At 46.0% G+C, this 23,122-nt stretch overlaps 1 protein-coding gene across 1 annotated transcript in view; it reads left to right on the forward strand.

Annotated features, from left to right (window-relative positions):
- The window catches only part of LOC107041993 (ras-specific guanine nucleotide-releasing factor 1), a 310,250-nt gene that overhangs the window by 281,334 nt on the left and 5,794 nt on the right, over window positions 1-23,122 (forward strand). The gene's annotated exons all lie outside the window — the stretch shown is intronic.

A 23,122-nucleotide genomic window follows, 5' to 3' on the forward strand; every position in this document is an offset into this window, starting at 1 on the left:
GCATGTTGACGGAGGCATCGGCTATCCACTTCACGCGTTGGCAATACTGCATGGAGAACTCGTAGTCCGATGCCAACTCCTTCCACCAGTAGGGTTTATACAGAGGTTTGGGAACATTGTGTCTGGTGAGGTACTGAAGGGAAGGACCACTTCGAGAACTATCGGGAAATGATCGGATTGAGTAGGAAAGGAGCTGATGTAGAAGACAGTGGTATGGCCGAGGGAGTTGGAGTGAACACACACGTAATCGATGACCGAATCGGCGAAGTCCTTCTGGAACGGTATGTGGGTAAAGGCACCAGGGTAATCACTCGGCGAGCGACCACTCAGTATCACGAGGCCCTGTTCCTCCAAGAACGAAACCAAAATTTCACCTTTGTCACTCGAGTTGATGTCCTTCGACGATCTTACAGAATAATATGAAGTTCCGGAGGGAAAGGCTTCAGGATCTATTTCATTCAGTGAACCTGTGGCACAGTTGAAGTCACCTCCCAGTAGTAAAAGGTCGCGTGGATAAATACTGTGGATTGTGCCCAGGAGATCATTCAAATCTGATAGGGACGATGTGAACCAAAACAGATTTGAACTTGGAGGGAGATACACATTGCCGATGATCATATTTGTTTCACCAATTTTAATTCTCACGAAAATCCAACGAGGGTCCGTTCGAACAATTTCACGAATCTGATACAGTTTCGGGACTAGTATGCAAAGACCACCAGAGGCTCTACCACGGGAGGAGTCTTTCGAGGCTTGAAAGTCAATAACATTAAAATGCTGCAATAAAGAGCTCGAGATGGCGGGTGACTTGCACAGCCACGTTTCACTAAGACACAATACATCCTTGGAAATAGGCGCGTTGATCAGTTCGTATACGTTGTGGAAACCAAAACAATTCCAGAAAATAACTCGGCACATCACTACATCAGCTGGGCTCGTAAACACCGATTTATTGTTGACAGAAGATGAAGCGGTGGGTGAGCGTAGCGGCGCGCGGAAGGGGCGGAGAGAGGCAAGAGACTATGCGAGATGTTGTTGAGAGCCACCTCCAGACTTTTGAGAGGTGTCCAGGGCGTCCTGAATTTTCTTGGAGGATTCTACCCACTCCCGGATGCGAGAGTCCGAGCGCGAGCTATTCGATGAAGTAGTGGAACGAGGTTTGTCGGTGGTGTTTTTTTTGGAAGCAGATCTTTCCACTGACCTTTTTCCGGTCTTTCCACCTTTACCGTTTTTCCCACCTTTATTACTCTTCCCCGGCGTTCGAGGGATAGCTGCATGTTGGGGAGGAGGCATGGAAGGGGCCGGGAGATCTTGAGGGATCGATGTGTCTTTTGCTGCGATGAGTGAAACTGCCTCATCATCTGAGAATTGTTTGTGATTGACCCAAATAGACGATCCCTTCAGAGCGGCTGAGAGTCCCAAGGCCTTGAGTTTTGCGACTAGTTCTAGTTTCGATCTTCTAACATCTCTCTCCTCTGAGGATAAATCATTGGCAACACTGTAACCGAGGGCTCTGATACCAGAAACCTTTGTAAATATTTCTCTTTTCCATCTCTCCGAGGCCAACCGCACGAGGATCGGCCTAGAGCCCCTGACCTTGCCAATTCTAAACACTGAGTCCAAACAGAAACTGGGGATCGATATTTCTGCCTTGTTGAAGGTACTTATAATGAAATCAGACAAATTTTTGTTGATGGCGTCTGTATCCGGGATCCGGAAGAAAATCAAATTACACTTCCTTTTGTCGCTTTGTAACTTACACATTTGTTCCTTCAGTAAGTTAACTTCCCTTCGTAAGGAGTCACACTCTGCCTGCATCGCCGATTGAGAGGTGGCAATGGTCTCAATCTTTGTGGCCATTCCATCCATCTTTTCCGAGACACTACTTATAGAGGCTTGAATCTTTTCGGTGTGACCCTTCAACATTTCCTGGATCTCCTCACTGGTAGCCATTTCACAAAAAGAAAGGCAGTGCACTGACTCAAAAATGAACAATAATGACAAGTAAAAGTCGTTAAACACACTTCCGTAGGCAGATAACACACTGGTGGTATTGAACTATTTCAGGTAAACAGGCCGTGCGGAGCACAACCTAAACACGTCTGCTCGCTACGGTGACTCAATCGCTATCCTCTCACGAATATAATCACGATAATCTGGTTGCAGATTGGAGTACAAACTATGTAATTCTTCCTCCTCACTCATTTTCCCATAACGCTTGAATAAAGTCTGTGATGAAGTACTATAATCGTTCGCGTCAGAGTTTTTGCAGAGATGTAGATGCACCGATCGTATAAAAAAATTAAATCTCATTATTATTCTCGGTAAAATTGTTGCATTTTCAAATAAAACTCATCAAATTTTTTTTTCTCAAGTTTTATGCGAATAAATAACGAACCGCTGATACGATCATCTTTATAAACTAATCAGTTCTAAGTTACATGAAGATGTATCGTTTCAAAAAAAAATCAAAATGCACCGATCGTTCAATAGAAATCGTGTCCCAGAAATTTTTGTGTCGCACACACACATACACACAAACAGACACACACACACATCCATCTTGATGAGACCACATCGAAGGAGGATGTCCTCGAGGTCCTACAGAAAGTAGCCGGGGAGGAGCTCAAAATAGCTCCTGAGGCTGTCAAGTCTTTGCGTAAGGCATATGGAAGGACTCCAGACTGCCTCAGTGATACTCGCGGCAGCTGCTGCGAAGAAGATCCTGGGAAAGCACGGGAAAATCAAAATAGGCTGGGTCAATTGCCGTATCAGGAGGGTTGAGAGACCGATAAATTGCTTCAAGTGCTGGCACTCCGGACATCTCGTCACGAAGGGTACAAGTGCAGTCGAGCGGTCGAAGCTCTGCGTCAAATGCTCAGCTACAGGGCACAAGGCTTCAGAGTGCAAAGACAAACCCCGATGCGCCTTGTGCACTGAGAAAGGCAACACGGAGGACTCTGCCTACATTGCTGGCAGCAGTAGGCGTCCAGTGTAAATGAGGCACTCCAAAAGGTCCTCAATAAGCGATGATGAAGATGCTCCAACTTAATCTCAATCACTGTGAGACAGCGCACGACTTGCTCATGCAGATGGCTCGGAGACAAAGCTCGATCGAGACGAAGCTCGATCTTGCCATCATCTCAGAGCCATATGGTCACCTGGACGCTGGATCTTGGGTTACTGACGCTACAAAGAAGGCTGCGATCTGGGCCTGTGAGAATTGACCATTCCAAAGTACCACGAGTGATAGCATACAGAATGGCTTTGTGAGGGCTAAGCTTGATGGAATCTCTTTCCACAGCTGCTACGCCCCACCGAGCTTTGCTACCGATGAGTTTACAGATTTCCTGAATAGATTGACTCAGGATGCGAAGCAGCACTTTCCCATGGCCATAGCCGGGGATTTCAATTCTTGGGCAGTCGACTGGGGGAGTAAGGAGATGAACATTAGAGGGCAAGCTGCACTGGAAGCCATGTCTGCGGGGGAGTATTTCTGCTAAACAGCGGCGATGAACCGACTTTTATAAGGGGAGAGACGACCTCGATTGTGGACCTTACAAAAGGGAGCTGCTCATGGAGAGTGACTGATATCTACACGACGAGCGCTCATCGCGCGATGATCTGGGAGACAGGTACTTGCCGAAGAGTCACCTCAACGCCCAAGAAGACCAACTCCATTGGCTGGAGAATGAGCACTTTCGATCCTAGCTCTCACCTAGCAGGATTAAATGATGACTCAATCAGCGGCAGCACTGCCACTGAGAAGGCACCCAAAATCATGGAAAAAGTAGCAGAAGCATGCGATGCCACTATGACCAGAAAGCGGACCACAAATTTGCATCCACCGGTCTATTGGTGGAATGACACCATCGCCATCCTGTGGAAGGAGTGTAATGCAGCTCGGAGACTCTCTCAGCGTGGCCATAAGAAGCCGAACTTCGACGAGTTGCTGATGAGATACAGGAAAGCATGCCGAAACCTCAGCAAAGTCATCAAGTGCAGTAAAAAGCAATCTTGCAGCAAACTCCTGACTGAGGTGGAAAGTGATACGTGGGGTAGACCATACAAGGGGTTGATGTCGAGACTCAAAAGTCAACCAATGCTGTCACCAACGTGCCCTGTGTTAATGGAAAAAATCGTCACGATCTTGTTCCTGTAACAGCTAGAACTGCTTCGCACAGGCGAACAATGGAAAGAGATGATGGTTCCACAAATCACCAAGGAAGAACTGACGGAAGCCTCCCGTAGAGTAAGAAACATCAAGGCTATCCACGCGATACCTGAGCGTTTCTTGGACGTATATAACGAGTGCCCAAGGGAGGGCACCTTCCCTGTTGCGTGGAAGCAGCAGAGATTAGTACCACTCCCGAAAGGAGAAAACCACCAGACGACCCTTCATCATACCGTCCCCTCTGCATGCTCGATACCGCTGGCAAGATGCTCGAGCGTATCGTCCACCAACGAATAGAGACAGCAATTGAACCCCTGTTGGCAGACAACCGATACGGGTTCGGGAAAGGCCGATCCACTCTGGATAACGATCAACCTTGTCGTCGATACCACCAGGGAGGCAATCGCGAGGAAAAAATGGCTCAATGGCACGAAGAAGTACTGCTTAGTCACGACACTGGACATCAAGAATGCCTTCAACTCAGCCAGGTAGGACTGTATTATGGAGGCTTCAGTAAATTTCAATGTACCAGGATACTTGCGGAGGATGGTCGACAGCTATTTCACTAGAAGGGTCCTCAAGTATGACACAGAGTGTGGTTCAGAGGAGTATAGAGTGACTGGGGGGGTGCATCAACTCTCAGTACTGGGTCCCCTACTGTGGAACATCATGTGCGACGGGTCGCTGAAGCTGGAACTGCCGCGGGAGACTAAACTCACGGCATTCACAGATGACTTGGCCGTAGTTATCGTAGGAAAACACCTGGAGGAGATCAGCTTCATCTTCGACATGACGTTTGAGACGATCCGCCGCTGCATGGACTCAGTAGGCCTGAACCTGGCGGAGCATAAGACGGAAGCCGTGCTGATTACTAGCAGGAAGAAAATCGAGACTATCACGCTGCAGATCGGGTCCTGTGAAATTATATCCCAGCCATTCATGCGATACCTGCGGGTGATGATCGACGCCCGACTCAACTTCAAGCAGCAAGCGGAGCATGTGGGAGCCAAGGCTTCGGGAGTTGGAGTCACCTTATCGCGCCTCATGCCCAACATAGGAGGCCCCAAGTAAAGAAGGCGAGCGTTGTTATCATCGGTAGTCACTTCGGTGCTCACATACGGCATTGCCGTCTGGGCTGATGCACTACAGTTACAAGAAGTACGGCGGAAGATCGCACCAGCTTATCGACTGAGTGCCCTGAGAGTTGCGTGTGCATATCGTACGGTGTCTGAGGATATAGTGTGTGGCATATCGGGAATGTTACCGATGGAGGTACTGGCTGAAGAACGTAGATCACTTTACCAGCGGAGGAAGTCAGAAACACTGAGCGTCACTGAACTTAGGACAGAAGAGAGACGGAACAGTATGCGCCGATGGCAGCTGAATGGGGACAATTCTACAAAAGTGAGGTAGACTCATCGTCTGATCCCACAGGTGGGCCCCTGGCTGTATCACCACCATGGAGAGGTCAATTAACATCTCACCCAGATGCTGTCAGGGCATGGGTGTTTCCGGGCTTTCCTTCATAAGTTGAAGCATGAAGATTCTTCAGAAGGCCCGACCTCCATAGGAGTAATTGAAGAGGCTGAACACGTGTTTTTCACATGTCCACGCTTGAAGGAGACCCGGAGTACCTGGAAGTCCATCCTTAGAAGACCGGTCTCGCCTGGGAACCTGATTGAAGCGTTGCTGTCATCGCAGGTAGCCTGGGACGCAACGAGTAACTTCGCGGCAGAAGTCATGAGGGAGCTCAGAAGTGAGGAACGCAAGCGTAAAGCTGCAGAATAGACGGAGAACCTATTGGAATATCCTACCCACACACAACATCTTAGTAGGACAGGGGACGTACATTGGACTAATATAATGTCGAAGAGCAAATAGCTTAGACCTCCCTCGCAAAGTAATACTTAATGGCGGTGCCGCGAGGGAAACTAGCGTCGAAGAATTCCCGGAGTCACGTGGGTTTTTAGTGGGTGCGGGCCTCACACAGGGTGTGAGAGTAGCCACCAAATCTACTATCCACTATTGTGTGGCTAGGAACATTTCTCCACGGGACCTAAAAGAAAACACACACATACAGAGATGTGTCCATAAATATCATAGAATGATTCGAGGAGTCATGAAACGTGGAAATATCATAAAATTTCCACTGCCGATTTTCGGAGTCATTGCTATGACTTCCTCCCTTCGGGTCGGGAAGTTGAAAATTCCAGAAAAATGTGTATAACGGAATACTGCAATTGAACAACTTATTAGTGAATGCTCAAGATTATCATTAAATCTTAGATGATAATAGTTTTTAATCATCAATGTAGAAATTGTTGCGTATTGAGCAACGAATTCGAGCATACGGGAGGTCCACATGCGATCAGAATACACCGTGCGATATGGGCGCCGTGCTTGATAGGAGGGGTTAATTGAATCCAATGATTTATTGAATTCTCCATAAATTGTGATATAATATCATGGATCTATTGAATATCCATGATATTATATCACTTCCAATTGCCCAATCTTATCTCATGAAAGTGATGTTAAAAACCAGATCTGGGATTTTTACCCAGTAAAAACCCTGTTTTCCTCTTTTTACCTTTAATCGTCTGTTCTCATTTCCCTCGCGGCACCACCGTGAAGTATTACTTCGCGAGGGGGGTTCTCAGCTGTTTGCTCTTCCACTATTTCCATCCAATGTACGTCCCACTAACCTGCTAAGATATTGTGTGTGATTAGGAGGTTCGAAATAGATATCTCACCTATACTGCAACCTTGCGCTTGCGTTCCTCGTTTTTAAGCTCCTTTATGACTTCCGCCGCGAAGTTGCTCGTTGCGTCCCAGGCTGTCTCTGACGATAGCATTGCTTCTACTACATTTTCGGCCGAGACTTTCCTTCCAAGTTCAGTCTCCCAAGTATCCCGGATGTCACTGAAACGGGGGCATGTGAAGAATACGTGCTCCGCGTTCTCGTCCACTTCTGCGCAGGTAGGGCACGGCGGGGAATCTTCATGTTTGAATTTATGAAGATATGCCCGGAAGCACCCGTGTCCTGAAAGCATTCGAGAAAGATAATAGTTTATCTCTCCATGATCTCGACTTACCCAGACAGCCACATGCGGGATCAGACGATATGTCCATCTCCCCTTGGTCGAATCTATCCACTTCTGCTGCCATCGGCTCAAGCTCTTTCGTCTCTCTTGGATTTCCAGTTCTTCGGAACTCAGCGATTCTGATCTCTTCCGCTGGTATAGAGATTTTCGCTCCTCAGCTAATAGCTCTATCGGTAACATTCCTGAGATGACGCACACTGCATCCTCAGATACCGTCCGATACGCACTCGCAACTCTGAGAGCACTCAGCCGATAGACAGGTGCAATTTTACGGAGAGCTTCTTGCAGTTGGAGTACGTCAGCCCAAATGGAAATACCATATGTAACCACNTTAATCGTCTGTTCTCATTTCCCTCGCGGCACCACCGTGAAGTATTACTTCGCGAGGGGGGTTCTCAGCTGTTTGCTCTTCCACTATTTCCATCCAATGTACGTCCCACTAACCTGCTAAGATATTGTGTGTGATTAGGAGGTTCGAAATAGATATCTCACCTATACTGCAACCTTGCGCTTGCGTTCCTCGTTTTTAAGCTCCTTTATGACTTCCGCCGCGAAGTTGCTCGTTGCGTCCCAGGCTGTCTCTGACGATAGCATTGCTTCTACTACATTTTCGGCCGAGACTTTCCTTCCAAGTTCAGTCTCCCAAGTATCCCGGATGTCACTGAAACGGGGGCATGTGAAGAATACGTGCTCCGCGTTCTCGTCCACTTCTGCGCAGGTAGGGCACGGCGGGGAATCTTCATGTTTGAATTTATGAAGATATGCCCGGAAGCACCCGTGTCCTGAAAGCATTCGAGAAAGATAATAGTTTATCTCTCCATGATCTCGACTTACCCAGACAGCCACATGCGGGATCAGACGATATGTCCATCTCCCCTTGGTCGAATCTATCCACTTCTGCTGCCATCGGCTCAAGCTCTTTCGTCTCTCTTGGATTTCCAGTTCTTCGGAACTCAGCGATTCTGATCTCTTCCGCTGGTATAGAGATTTTCGCTCCTCAGCTAATAGCTCTATCGGTAACATTCCTGAGATGACGCACACTGCATCCTCAGATACCGTCCGATACGCACTCGCAACTCTGAGAGCACTCAGCCGATAGACAGGTGCAATTTTACGGAGAGCTTCTTGCAGTTGGAGTACGTCAGCCCAAATGGAAATACCATATGTAACCACTGATGTAATCACTGATGACAGCAGCGCTCGTCTCCGTTGTTTAGGACCTCCAATGTTGGGCATGAGGCGTGCTAGGGTGGATCTGACCCCAGATGCCTTGGTACCCACGTGCTCCGCTTGCTGCTTGAAGTTGAGTCGGGCATCGATCATCACCCCCAGGTATNCAGATGCCTTGGTACCCACGTGCTCCGCTTGCTGCTTGAAGTTGAATCGGGCATCGATCATCACCCCCAGGTATCGGATGAATGGCTGGGAGGTAATTTCACAAGACCCGACCTGCAGCGTGATAGTCTCAATTATCTTCCTGCTAGTGATCAGCATGGCTTCCATCTTATGCTCCGCCAGGTTTAAGCCTGCTGAGTCCATCCAGCGTCGAATCGTCTCGAAGGTCTTGTCGAAGGTAAAATTGATCTCCTCAAGATATTTTCCGACGATGACTACAGCCACGTCATCTGCAAATGCAACGAGTTTNCGATAGCATTGCTTCTACTACATTTTCGGCCGAGACTTTCCTTCCAAGTTCAGTCTCCCAAGTATCCCGGATGTCACTGAAACGGGGGCATGTGAAGAATACGTGCTCCGCGTTCTCGTCCACTTCTGCGCAGGTAGGACACGTCGGGGAACCTTTATGTTTGAATTTATGAAGATATGCCCGGAAGTACCCGTGTCCTGAAAGCATTTGAGAAAGATAATAGTTTATCTCTCTATGATCTCGACTTACCCAGACAGCCACATGCGGGATCAGACGATGGGTCCATCTCCCCTTGGTCGAATCTGTCCACCTCTGCTGCCATCGGCTCAAGCTCTTTCGTCTCTCTTGGATTTCCAGTTCTTCGGGACTCAGCCCTTCTGATCTCTTCCGCTGGTATAGAGATCTTCGCTGCTCAGCTAATAGCTCTATCGGTANACCAGCGTTGCTACTAAACAGTACTTCTTCTTTCCATTTAGCCATTTTTTCCCTGAGATCGCTTCCCTGGCAGCATCGACGACAAAGTTGATGGCTTCTAACGTAGATCGACCTTTCCTGAAACCATATTGATTTCCAGCTAGTAGCGGTTCGACTGCTGCTTCTATTCGTTGATAGACTATCCGCTCGAGGATGTTGCCAGCGGTATCGAGCATGCAGAGGGGACGATACGATGAGGATTCGTCTGGTGGTTTCTTCCCTTTTGGAAGCAATACTAACCTCTGCTGCTTCCACATGGCAGGGAAGATTCCTTCCCTGAGGCACTCGTTGCAGACGTCCAGGAATAGTTCCGGCATCGCGTGGACTAAGCTAATTTCAGCGCAACATTGGGCATTCCATCTAAGCCAGGGGCCTTGGTGTTTCCCACTCTATTGCACGCTTCCATTAATTCTTCTCTGGTGATTTGTGGAACCATCAGCACTTCCCCTTGTTGGCTATTACCATGGAGTTCTGATTGTTGCGGGAATAACACCGTTTCAATTCTCTTTATCAGCACCGGGCACGTTGGCGATGGCATTGGTTGACTCTTGAGTCGTGTCATCAACACTTTATAAGGTCTACCCCACGGATCGCGTTCCACCTCATCAAGAAGCTCACTCCAAGATTGCTTTTTACTGAACTTAATATCTTTGCTGAGTTTCCGACGTGCCTTGTTGTATCTAATGTGCAGCTCCTCAAAGTTCGGCTTCTTCTGGCCACGCTGAGACAATCTCCTGGCTGCGTTACACTCTTTCCGCAGGATTGCGATGGTTTCGTTCCACCAATACACCGGTGGATGCCGGTTTGTTGTCCGCTTCCTGGTCATGGTGGCATCGCATGCTTCTACTACTCTTTTCATGATGCTTCGCGCCTTTTCAGTTGCACTGCTGCCACTGATCGGGCGGTCGTCTAATGCTGCTGAATAAGAGCCAGTATCAAAAGTACTGACTCTCCAGCCAGCGCTGTTGGTCTTCTTGGCCGCAAAGGCTACTCTCTGGTCAGAACATGTCTCCGAGAGAATCGCACTCGCAGTGTAAATATCAGTCACTCTCCATGAGCAGTTGGTCTTGGCAAGAGTGGTGCTCACGAAAGTGAGATCCACAACTGAGCCTCTCCTCTAATGAAGGTCGGTTCAATGCCGCTGTTTAACGAGACCACGTCCAACGACGCCATAGCTTCCAGTACAGCTTACCCCCTGGTGTTAGTCTCCTTACTTCCCCAGTCGACTGCCCAGGCATTGAAGTCCCCGGCTATTGCCACGGGCAAGTGCTGCTTCGCATCCTCAGTCAGTGCGTTCAGGAAGTCTGTGAACTCATCAATGGAAAGGCTCGGTGGGGCGTAACAGCTGTAGAAGTAGATTCCATCAACTTTCGCCTTCACGAAGCCGTTTTGTATGATGTCACTCGTGGTACTCTGAAATGGTCGGTTCCCACAAGACCAGATTACCGCCTTCTTGGTGCCGTCAATAACCCAGGGTTTAGTATCCAGGTGACGGTATGACTCTGAGATTATCATGAGATCAACTTTCAGCTCCCGCACCGTTTGCATGAGCAGGTCGTGTGCGTCCCCACAGTGGTTGAGGTTGAGCTGTAGCACGGTAAGTTTTTCCTTTTATTATCGCCTTTTATTGGTGTGCTGCTGCAGTGCCTCCCTGTATGCTGGGCATCTATTGCTACCAGCAATATGAGCACAATTCTCTGGATTACCATTCTCAGTGCACAAGGCACAATGTGGCTTCTTCTTGCAGTCTTTCGCTTTGTGACCCTTCTCACGCAGAGTTCTGATCGATCGACTGTGCTAGTACACTTGGTGGCGAGATGCCCGTAGTGCCAGCACTTAAAGCACTTTAACGGTCTCTCCACTCGTCTTATGCGGCAATTCACCCAGCCTATCTTGATCTTGCCGTGCTCTCCCAGGATCTTCTTCGCAGTAGATACCGCGAGTACCACTGAGGCAGTCTGGGTACCTCCATAAGCTTTACGAAGGGACTTGATCGCATCTACTTGGATCTCGTGTTCCTCCCCAGCTGCTACTTTTAGGGCTTCGATGACGTCCTCCTTCGATGTGGTTTCGTCAACTAAGTCTTTAGTTTTAGTTTCGTTTTAGTTTAGTTTAGTTTCGTCTTACTCAGCAGCTCAGCCTCATCTCTAAGGAGATTGATGATGGCCGTACGCAGCTTAGGTGCTCCGTCAGTCGTCTTTCTGCTAAGGATGATCAACATATCCCCGGTTGCTATACGGCGGATCTTATCGACACAACCGACAGCGTCCTCGGAGGGAACATTCTTCTTCACCCGACGCAGTATATCGGAGTACATCTCCTTGTCCTTGGGGCGTATAATCAGCGCATCAGGTCGCATCATTGATTTCCGAGCTGTCGGCCTGAAGATTTGAGGTTATAAAGGCTCTTATGGAGCCGGAGCACGCCACTGAGAAAGTTCCGTGCAATTACCAACAGCTGGAAAGCCCGGGAACTAGAGGCGCGCCTCCTGCCATCTTTGTTACCACGGACGAAACCTCCATCCAGGAGCCAAGTGGCCACAGCACCCCAGTCGATAAAAAGCTATCTACTTATGCCACTCCGGACCCCAGTTTCGACTCGACTTCGTTCTTCGCTTCCCTGTCGTCTTCATCCCGAGTAGGCACGACCAGGAAGTCATCAAGAAATCCAAGCAAAGCCCACTCGACTGCAGCTGCTCATAGTCGTAACAGGAGTCTTTCTGACGGCAATATCAGGGAATTTCTAAAACGTAAAAGAGAGCGTGAGGAACTCAACCCTGACTCTTCAGTCACACACTCAGACCCCAAGAAACTCAACCGCTGCCTCGTCACTTCCGTCTCCAACGATCCTGATCACTCCCTTAAGAACTCTCCATCCTTGTCAGTCGTCCCCTCTTCTCCAAAAATGTCGCCGATCCCAAACTCCTCTTCCCCAGAATACCTGGCCCTGATGAATCAGCTCAAGCAGATGCAATCGCAGATGAATGTGCATCAGAGCTCCTTGGAGCAGAAATTGACTAGCTTCCAGGATTCAAACAAGGCTCAATTTGACAAGCTACGTGTCGAGATCCAGAGGGAATCCTCGAAGACAGCCACCCAGCTGGAGTCGCTCACAAAAGAGATGGACCAGAAATACGAAGATTTAGCGAAGCAAGTTGAGCTCAAAATGACTACTGCTTCAGCAAGCTCTCAGGAAAGACCTGATCAGAAACTCCTGGAGAACCTAGAATGGAGACTGGAGCAGCAGGGGCGCTCACTCAGGAAATGCAACATTGTCATCAAAAGTCTCCCCAGACAACCCAGGGACCCTCCTGATGAAGTTCAGGACTTTCTGAAAACCCATTTCAATGTCGAGAATTGTATTGTCGAAGTCAAGGAGATGGGTAACGGCCCCTCCAAGCTACTCGCAGTTCAGTTAAGTAACCTACCTCTCAGGCAAGAGATTCTCAACTCCAAAAATAAACTCAAAGGTACCAAAATTTTCATCGAACCCGATCTGACAAGAAAGGAGCAGGAAATATACACTAGGATAAAAGCAATTGCCAGGGAGAAGAAAGACCAGGGTCACTCGGTTAAGATTGGATACAGTAAGTTACGACTAGATGAGAAGTGGTATCGTTGCAACTTAGCAAAACACTCCCTTGAAGAAAAAGCTTCTCGTGTGCCTTCTCATGCTGTACCAGCTGCATCGGTACCCACATCCTCACCTGGTAATTCAAAAAACTAGTTTCATGCAGAGTCGTCTTTTGGAACTGTCAAGGTATTAAAAATGTATCCGCCAGCCCTATTTTGCCATGTGCAGACGTCTGCTGCATCTCAGAAACCCATTGCACTGCAGACCTAGCATCTTCTCTTCCTCTTCCTAGCTTCCTTAGTATTCAACAAAATTTCTGCAGTCCGCCCTTGAAGGTGCATTCAAGAGGGAGAGGCAGTGCTGGTCTTCTCAACTCAATCTCCAGTAAATTTAAAACCGCGTTAATACACTCTACCAGATGGTGGTTAATTTCCCATATTTCCTTCGCAGGCTGGAATGCTATAATAGGCTCATTTTATATCAAACAGGAGGACAGCTTGGAGTTTATACTTGCACAGTTCCAGATTATCCTAGACGAAATCCAGGAGAGATTTTTAGGGGATTGTCTCGTCTTAGGAGGCGACTATAACGCTCATGTGGGAGCTCTCGATTCGGCACCGGTAGATACCATAGAAGGATCCCTTCTGTTCAGCTCCCGGAGGACACAAGATTCAATTAACCTTCGTAGGGGTGTAACTCTACTGAAATTTATGGATGAAAATGGATTGGTTCTCATTAACGGTCGCTCACCCAGCGTCTACCCAGGGAATTTCACTCATATCAACAGTGGAAGATGGACAACGATCGACTTGGTATGGGTGGATGCGGCAAACTTCGACCTTGTAAAAGACCTCAAGGTGGAAGATTACAGGGCCAATTCGGACCATTTTCCAGTCAGTTTAGACTTATTCACCTTCACAAGTCTGCCCGCCAACGATAAGTCTCCCAAACCCCCAATCAGAAAAACCCTTCGCTGGAAAAGCCAACACTACGGTCAATTCTCACAGGCTCTCTCGAGCTCTAATAAAGTTTTCACAAACTTCGAAAACGCTGACGTCAACCACCTGACAGCCAACTTCACGTGCGCCGTCACTGAGGCAGCCCAGGACGCTAACATGATTACCTCCAACCGCTCCCAATCCCGGCTGGACAAACCCTGGTTTGACGGGGAATGCTTGGCTTTGAGGAAAGATGTCCGAGCGGCTCTCTAAGCATTGAGACGCTCCAATCACGACAAAGAAAAGGTAGATATTTATCTACAGCTAGACAAAGACTACGAGTATTTAAAAAGACTGAAGAAGGATCTCTATCACGCTGACATCACCGAGAAATTCTCGAACCTCCATGATAGCCGACATTTCTGGGTTACAGTAGAGAACTGTAGACCCCGTTTACCGCAAATAGAACATCTAACTGCCTCGGACTGGTCTTCGTTTCTGAGGGAGGTATATCCTCCAAGGATCCACACGGATTTAACCTTCTTCGGCACCCTGCATCCAGTCTTAGACTGCGTGATTATGCCTGAGGAACTCGCAATTGCCATCTCACGCTCCAAACTTGCTAAGGCCCCAGGCATTGACCAAATATCGAATTTTACAAAGCTCTCCCCAGAGAATGGTTCCTATACTTCCTGGGTCTGCTGAATAAGATTCTGTCAACGGAGGAATTTCGCAAAGAATGGGCTTAATCGGTCCTCTTCATGCTCTACAAAAAAGGTCCCCCCACAGACCCCTCCAACTACCGTGGTATCGCTCTCATCAACTCGGGCGCGAAAATTTTCACGCAGATTCTCAAGGACAGATTATACAGTTGGGCAATGTCTGAGAATCTCATCCCAGAAGAACAGGCGAGATTCGTGAAGGGAAAAGGCACTGCTGACAACATTTTTATCCTTCCGTCGGCTATACACCTGAGGCTCAGACTCAAGCACGGTAAACTATTTGCGATATTCANGGATTCGTGAAGGGAAAAGGCATTGCTGACAACATTTTCATCTTTCAGTCGGCTATACACCTGAGACTCAGACTCAAGCACGGTAAACTATTTGCGATATTCATCGACTTTAAACGAGCCTTCGACTCAGTTCCACACCAAAAGTTCTGGAGGCATCTTTATGAGCTGGGAATCAGCCCAAAGATTCTGCGCATTCTGGTGAACTTTTACAACTAGACTTCCCTCAGAGTCCGAACAGGTACAGGTCTCTCTGATCCAGCCGACGTCGGTGCAGGAGTTCACCAGGAAGAAATTCTCAACCCTCTCCTCTTTATTCTATACCTGGCGGATATAATTTCATTTTTCAAAGCCAGAGGAGTTAGAGGTTTGGACTTGAGCAGCGCAAGGAACCTATTACTCCTTCTATATGCTGACGACCTTGTAATACTGGCCTATTCGCCTGTGGATTTGAAAAAGAAACTCGCCATCTTGCAGGACTACTGCGACTTCAAGGGTCTCACCGTTAATGTCCAAAAAACGAAAATTGTTGTTTTCAGAAGAGGAGGGCCGGTACCCCAGTCAGTAACCAATCTCCACCTCAAGGAGGAGAAAGTTGAAGTGGTTGAAAGCTACACTTATCTGGGGATAAGCTTCTCAAGCTCTGGTTTGGGTCGTCTTGCTACTCAGGAAGCTTGTAGAAAGGCAAGAGCTGTGGCTGGCACCGTTATGTCCTATCTCACTTCGGCGAAAGCTGATTCTTGGAATAGCATCTGGAGACTCTACAACAGTTTGGCAACATCTGTATTACTTTATAGCGTACACCTTTATGGCCTCCGTTATATCCAAGAATTCGAAAAAGTCCAACTGACCTTCTTAAAAAGACTGTTTCACCTAGCCAAATGCACTCCAGGCTTTGCGGTGAGGCTCGAACTTGGTATTGACGATGTCACCACAGCCATTGTCAAAGCAGGTCTCAGCTGGATTATAAAAATCCTCAAAATGGACTCTAGCCGTCTGCCCAGGATCTGCCTCGAGCGTCTGCTCGCTCTCAGAGACTCGCCCTCGCCTCACCCCGGTTATAACTGGATCTTTCAACTCGATGTAGCGGCCAAGGCCTGTATCCCGGAGAATCTCTGGAACTCCAGTGACTGGACCCTCTGGGACAGCATGCTTCCGCAGATACTGGTGGATATCTCGAACGCCACCAGGGAATCGGACCTCGCAAGATACAAGAAGACATGGGTCATGCTGTTCCCGTTGGTGAGACACCCTGAGGACAACTATCTTAGCTTCTTCCCGGAGAGGTGCCCAATTCATTTGGTCAGAGCAAAGATGCAGGTAAGGCGTGCGTCAATCCACGCCACTCAGTAGGTAGGCTGGACAGATTCTGGATCCAGCTTCACCCGATCGCCACCAGGCGGCGCCACCGTCGATCGAATTTTCTAGACGGATGACGTCATCGATGAGTCATTCGGGAGTCGATGACTCATTGATTCGCGTGGTGGGGGTATCTCATAATTCCTGTTGGGACTTGAGAGAAATGTGATACGCTGATTTCCGGTTGAAACTTGCGTGAAATTGGATATTCTAATGAGTCATTAACATCTCAGAATAAAAGATGATGTCATACCATTCTTGTTCGAGAATATTCGCAAGTGTTCGAGACTCTAGGAGAGATGTCATTGATAGGTCAGACATGTTTGCGTGGTGGGGGCAATCCATAATTCCTATGTGATATATTTTCAAAATGTTTCGAAAATGTTTCAAAATGTTTTCAAAATGTTTCGAAAATGTTCCAAAATGTTTTCAAAATGTTTCAAAAATGTTTTAAAACAGTACTCCACCCAACCGGCACCAGGTGACGCCACCGTCATCAGCGAGCCATCAACTAGCGGGTGGTGGGGGTACCCCTGAGTCTTGTTGGGACTTCCATGAAATATAATATAATGATGAATCATCATGTAATATGACGAAGATATCAATTATTTCTTTCTCGATTCATGTCGAATATTCTTGAAGGTTCTCAAATGTTCTGAGATGAGTCATCAGTCAGCATGCGGGGTGGGGGATTGTTATTTAATGTGCGCAGTCTACACGATCCGGATTCAGTCTGAGGCAATCCTATCGTTTGAACCTCACAATGTACAGTGATAAAAAGTAGTAATGTGTTATAATAATCATCTTCCAAAGAAAGATGGTGAGGTATCCAGCACTGACGAGGAGATAATCCATGAGCATTTCGAGAAGGATTTTCATACATTTGCTAGATACCTGGTGACTGACTTGCACTGTTTATGGGACAATTATGAAGTTCTGAAGGCTGACAGAGATCCTGAGAGGAAAACTAATTGTTCTAAGTGTCCTGATCAGCTGGAGCAATTATCCTACATCATCCAGAGTATCAACAATTTGGGGAAATTGAAGAAATTCTGTGAGGAGCTGAGAGAGAGGCTCACCAATGCGGAGGAGGATGAATCGGAGGCAGTGAGTGTCAATGAGATTCAATGTTTGCAGTCAGTACCACCATATTGCCTCAATGATAGTGAGGTTGTCGAGAAAGCATTGATTCACGCCCCAGCTGAACTTTCACCACTTGCGGGATTCATCTTTCGAATTCGCAAAAACTTCAGAGCTCTGTGCTCCAAGTTCAAACGTAACCAGGTACCGAGGTGTTATCCTTGTGAGAAGTTATCTCAATCTTTGCAGACCATCAAAGCAAATTTCGAAAATTTGCGATTCGCAACTGAACTCCTGGGTCTGGAGTATGATATCTTCTTCGTTTCTCGTGGTCACCAACCTGTTGATTTGATTTGAGCGATGGAACCAGTGAAGGATAGCTCTACAGACCATCAAGAGAAGGAAACTAAGAGAGTTAGCTTTCAATTACAACCACGAGTTTATTTGATGGTTTATTGGGATTATGCATATCGTTCTGCTCGTCGAGGTCCATGGGAAGAGTTCGCTCGAAATCACGATCATTTCAAACGTCGATTAAGTTCATATGAAAAGATATTGAACCCGGTCTTATCGGAACAACATAGACAAAGTGTTTTTGAAACTCGTTTCACATAGTTCTAAGATACTTTCATTATTATTGTAATGTTAAGGGGAAGAGGGTGTATACAACAATAAGACCAAGGATTTTTTTAAAAATAAAAAATATATTCATTTTTCAATATACATAATTATTCATTACATCCTACATTTACATTAGCTTCTTAACTCCTCCACTGATAGGATTATATTCAACAATCCGATCATGAAGGATGAGGCAGTACGCTGATGTATTGGGTGCAAAAGGAAAAGAAGATTCAAATTCCAGACGAATATCAACTGGTCCGGTTTTCAAATACTCATTTTGCTTGGAACAATCGATTACAATCAATGGAGCATCGGTTAGAAATTTCTCTCTATTCAATAACGGCTCAGCTTCCTTTCCGTAGTAAGACTCTTGAAAGTTCACGTACATGTTGTATAGTGTTGAATACTGATTGTGGGTAATATCCAAATTTAAATTACCATATGGATAGCTCTCTGAGTTGAGGAAAAGCTTCACATTGCGGATACTGCAATGATCGAAGTGACTTGCATTGGCCGTCTGAGCATTTTTACGACTCGTTTGGAATCCAAGAATAACGTATCTTGGTTTCTCCAATTGAGNGTCGGGAGGTTCCAAATTAATTGTATGATCACTTTTGACTTCACTACACAAAGTATTATTATTGGCTTTTATGTTGATTGAAACACCTCTCTTCTGCAGAACCTTCTGCAAATAATTTTGAATATCTTCAATCTCATAACTACCTTGAGGAACGCTGACCGTATATTTCTTATTCTCATTATCAGAGTAGTAGAACTTATTATTCTTTTCTGTAATATTTGAAATTGAATTGAATGTCAATAATTCAACAAGAGCCAAACTATAGTGATGATTGTNTATGACCCAACCATGCTTCGAGGTTGCTGGGAGAAGAGGATACTCATACAATTCCCATGTACGAAAGCCCATTGTAATGGGTGTGTCTTTTGTGATGAAATTGAGCAGCTTCACTTTGCGCTCGTCCGACACTTTAACATAGGGGATCAACCACTCAATCTTTTGGAGGTTAATCTTCCATTTCTCCTCAAGGTTTTGTTGACTGACAGCCCTCTGAAGCACTGCACTGATGCTGTTTTCGATCTCGTAATATTGAGTTCATGTTTTGCATTCACGACAATCTTCTGATAATCTTCAGCGAAGCCAAGTAGAAGGCTTAATGGTATAGAGATGTCGAAATATCCTGCATTATCAGTGATTTTCTCATTACTATCCATACTATCATTCTTGAGCCAACCAGCATTCTCCATCAAAAACCACTGGTTAGGACTCTGAGAAACATACTTTTTCATAAGACTCGTTAAATCCGCATTTTTCACTCGATCAATCTCCACACCATTGAGCTCATATCGCACTTCCTCAAACAGATGACAGATAGCGTTACTTACGAGTCTTGTTCTCTCGGTTGGTGTTGTTCCATTATCTTTGGTTAATCGACCATTAATATGCAGATGACTCTTACTGGGCAATAAACATAAATCTTGATGTTGCACAGTAATTGAAATCACATCATTATTACCGTAGCTTGATGAAGCAAAGGGTTGATGGGTATGGATCTCATAGTGAGAAACTGACTTATCGAAGATGATAGATTTTTGAATCTTGAAGATGTCCTCCATAATATATTATTTTTTCTTTATTTATAATTGGATTTACACTCGAGGTCTCAAGTTTAAACACTTGAGGAATTGAATACTCTCACGTGTTAACGGTTTGATTGATCTTTGACGACTGTTAGTCATCTAGGGGGATGACTCCCTTTTATAATTCTTCCCGACCTTCGTTTGGAAAACGATACCCATTAGGTACGTTTAATGTGAAGTCTTATTGTGATTAATTCTCCTTGGAAGTTCAACAATTCACCGTCCTGATCCACCAATCTCAGCTGGAGATGATCTATTGCTTGGACCACGATCGGAAGGTAAATGAGATTCTTCGGCACCTCAATGACCTTATATCCTGGAGGTACAGTGGGAAAAAATTCATGAATGATGTGAGCTTTCTTCCCATTAATATACGCACCTCCAGTGATGTTACACTCCACACACATAGAATTCACTTTAAGAATGCTAACCGGCAAATCAGATTGATTTATTACAGCGTGATTTATTAGGTGATAAAATTCTGTTATCAAATCCTAATAATCTACCAATCGAGTCGGGAGGTTCCAAATTAATTGTATGATCACTTTTGACTTCACTACACAAAGTATTATTATTGGCTTTTATGTTGATTGAAACACCTCTCTTCTGCAGAACCTTCTGCAAATAATTTTGAATATCTTCAATCTCATAACTACCTTGAGGAACGCTGACCGTATATTTCTTATTCTCATTATCAGAGTAGTAGAACTTATTATTCTTTTCTGTAATATTTGAAATTGAATTGAATGTCAATAATTCAACAAGAGCCAAACTATAGTGATGATTGTGAGATAATTCAATGGGAGGAAAATAATTCGCTTCCAAAATAGAACAGGTCTCCGACAGTGTTAATGTGAAAGATTCTCCCATGGTTGTCAGCAGTAAACTAACTCAATGAATGAATTTGAGCGATATTTATATCTGTCCTTTGAGAAATTTCAGACATAAATGACCACAGATGATTGTATCATACTCTTGATGCTTCTGATGATTATATTTGACAAGGCTACCAACACCGAAATAATCCATCAATTCTTTTGGTGGTCGTAAATTTCCAAAACAATCAAAATAAATGATTTCATTTTTCCGTTTCTTATATGCCACCCAGCGAATGCCAGGACCATCCCTATCATCCAAATTCACTATAGCTGATTCATTTACCTGAGGTCCATTTATGGGTAATCCATTTCTCATGTAAACTCCTCGGAAATATGGAATTTTCATCAGTTTCGAGTATTTTATGATATCAACATCACTGAGGGCTCGGTGTGGTAGCTTTATGACTTTTTTGGTTGCAAATGAAGTCCCAGTCCTGTTTTATAGGGCTTCAAATACACTCTTTTACCCATTGAAATTGCTTCCATTGTTTGATTATGACGTTTACTCTACTCGAGATACTGCTTAGCTGCTTTCGCGTCGTTCACAGCTTTTGCGATACCAGCGGCGCCTCCAGCTAAAGCTCCCGTGGCACTTAACCCAGCAAATAAGGGAATCAAGAATGGCAGTACTCCACCAATTTTTCCGGGTACTGGTAATACTCTTAGCGATTTTACGGAGCGCTTTCCTCCAGCGTTTTGGACAGCATCTCGTGCAGCTTGAAGAGCTGATTTGATCGCATCTCCAGGGCGCATCTATTGTTTCGCTGCTTTGATGATTGTTTTGAGAGCAACATGCTTTTTTGCAGGAGCACCACGTTCACATGATTTCTTCTTTTTCACAGGACTTTTCCCACGTTTACTAGTTTTCCTCTCGACTCTTTTCTTCAATCCAAATCCAAAGCTGGTCTTGGCTTTCACAGCATTAGCTACAGCCCAAGTTGCAGCTTTTTCACTTAAACCCGCGTCTTTTGACAATACACGTGTCCACGCTCTGTTTTCTATTAGCCCTCTCCTGTTTCTTTTTCTTTTTCATCTTTTTGGGAGGCAGCTGTGGATGGAGCTGTCCGGCCTGCCTCTTTTTCTCCTTCTTGTTCTTCACCTACATCCATCCAGGCTTAGAAAGTGGATCTGAAGTTGCCACCATCTGCGGGGCTGCCTTGCTGGTCAGATCCTGTTGCTTCAGCTTCTTCAAAGCTTGAGCTTCTGCCGCAGGTGAGCCTATCGAGCGCTTTCTCCGCACTGCCTTCCGGACATCTCGGGCCGACTGCATGGTATTCGGATCCTCAAAATCCGAGTCCTTTGCCGTCGTTTCGGAGTCCGTCCGTAAACACAACGTGGGTGGTGCTGGTGGAGTTTGCACGGGTTTGGTGAAGGAGGGTCGTGCTTTGATGCGTGCCTCCTCCAAACTTTTGAGGCGTTTGAACGCGCTGCCGATAGTTGCCACTTTGCACTTGATCTCCTTGTGGACATTTATCCTGGGCTGGACATACTCATGAAGTTCTGCGATGAGTTTTTCAAGTCGTGCCCATGCATTGCAGCATTCCGTCTCTTGTTTAGGCTGCGACTCGTCTCTCCTTGTAGCATTCGAGGCCAAGGAGTCCACCTTTAATGAATGGGATGATTGGCTCCTCCCATAATCCATGGAGCTGGCATCAGAAATGATGGCGGAATTCTCCTNGGTATTCCGTCTCTTGTTTAGTCTGCAACTCGTCTCTCCTTGTAGCATCCGAGGCCAAGGAGTCCACCTTTAATGAATGTGATGATTGGCTCCTCCCATAATCCATTGAGCCGGCATCAGAAATGATGGCGAGATTCTCCTTGTTAAGGCTACCCGCATGGGAACTTTCAATTTTGTCATCACTCATCATTTTTACACTAGCTGTTTTCGGGAGCCTGACCCGGGGGTATTCTAGGGAGCCCATCCTGCACACCTCTTTTAGAGTTGGGTTTCTCGGAAGGTGTCGGTTCGCGCCGACGTATTTTATTTAATTGATACCCTATATTCTGAACGGCAGTTCAGAATATCGAGCATTCCCCCATCCACCACCTGGAGACGCGCCACGTTGCAGGACCTTCCAACCTGCGAAAACTCTCGGAGGGTAAAGGCGTTCCTCGCCGAAAGGATCCGTGGATGAATGAATGTGTGTGTGTATGAGTGTGTGTGTGTGCACGTGTCCGTGTGCATGTCCGTGTGTATGTGTGTGTGTTCAGCTGCATATCTACTCAATATAGAACATTATCACCAATGATTCTGAACCACACTCGATTAGATACAGTAATAGGAAGTTAAAAACAAGTGGCAAAATACTTTCGTCTCAATGAAGTCAACATATTTTTGCTAATAAATTAGTAATTTGGTTCCGAACAGTTCCGTGAGATTTTCTGTGGCGATTTTTCAAAGTCGCCATATTTTTCTGGAAATTCACCTTAGACACGGTACACGGCCTGGAGTTTCGCAATGAAAATCTGGAAATCTAACAACTTATGATATTTTTATCGATAGGGATTGTAGACACTTCAAAATGAGATGTTAAATTTTTTCAAATTTTTCTGAGACTTTACTGTAGTGCCATTTGAAAAATCGGAACAGATGTGATACGTC

This window comes from Diachasma alloeum, unplaced genomic scaffold (genome assembly GCF_001412515.2).
Source record: "Diachasma alloeum isolate Michigan unplaced genomic scaffold, Dall2.0 Dall_scaffold_00399, whole genome shotgun sequence".
NCBI lineage: Eukaryota > Metazoa > Arthropoda > Insecta > Hymenoptera > Braconidae > Diachasma > Diachasma alloeum.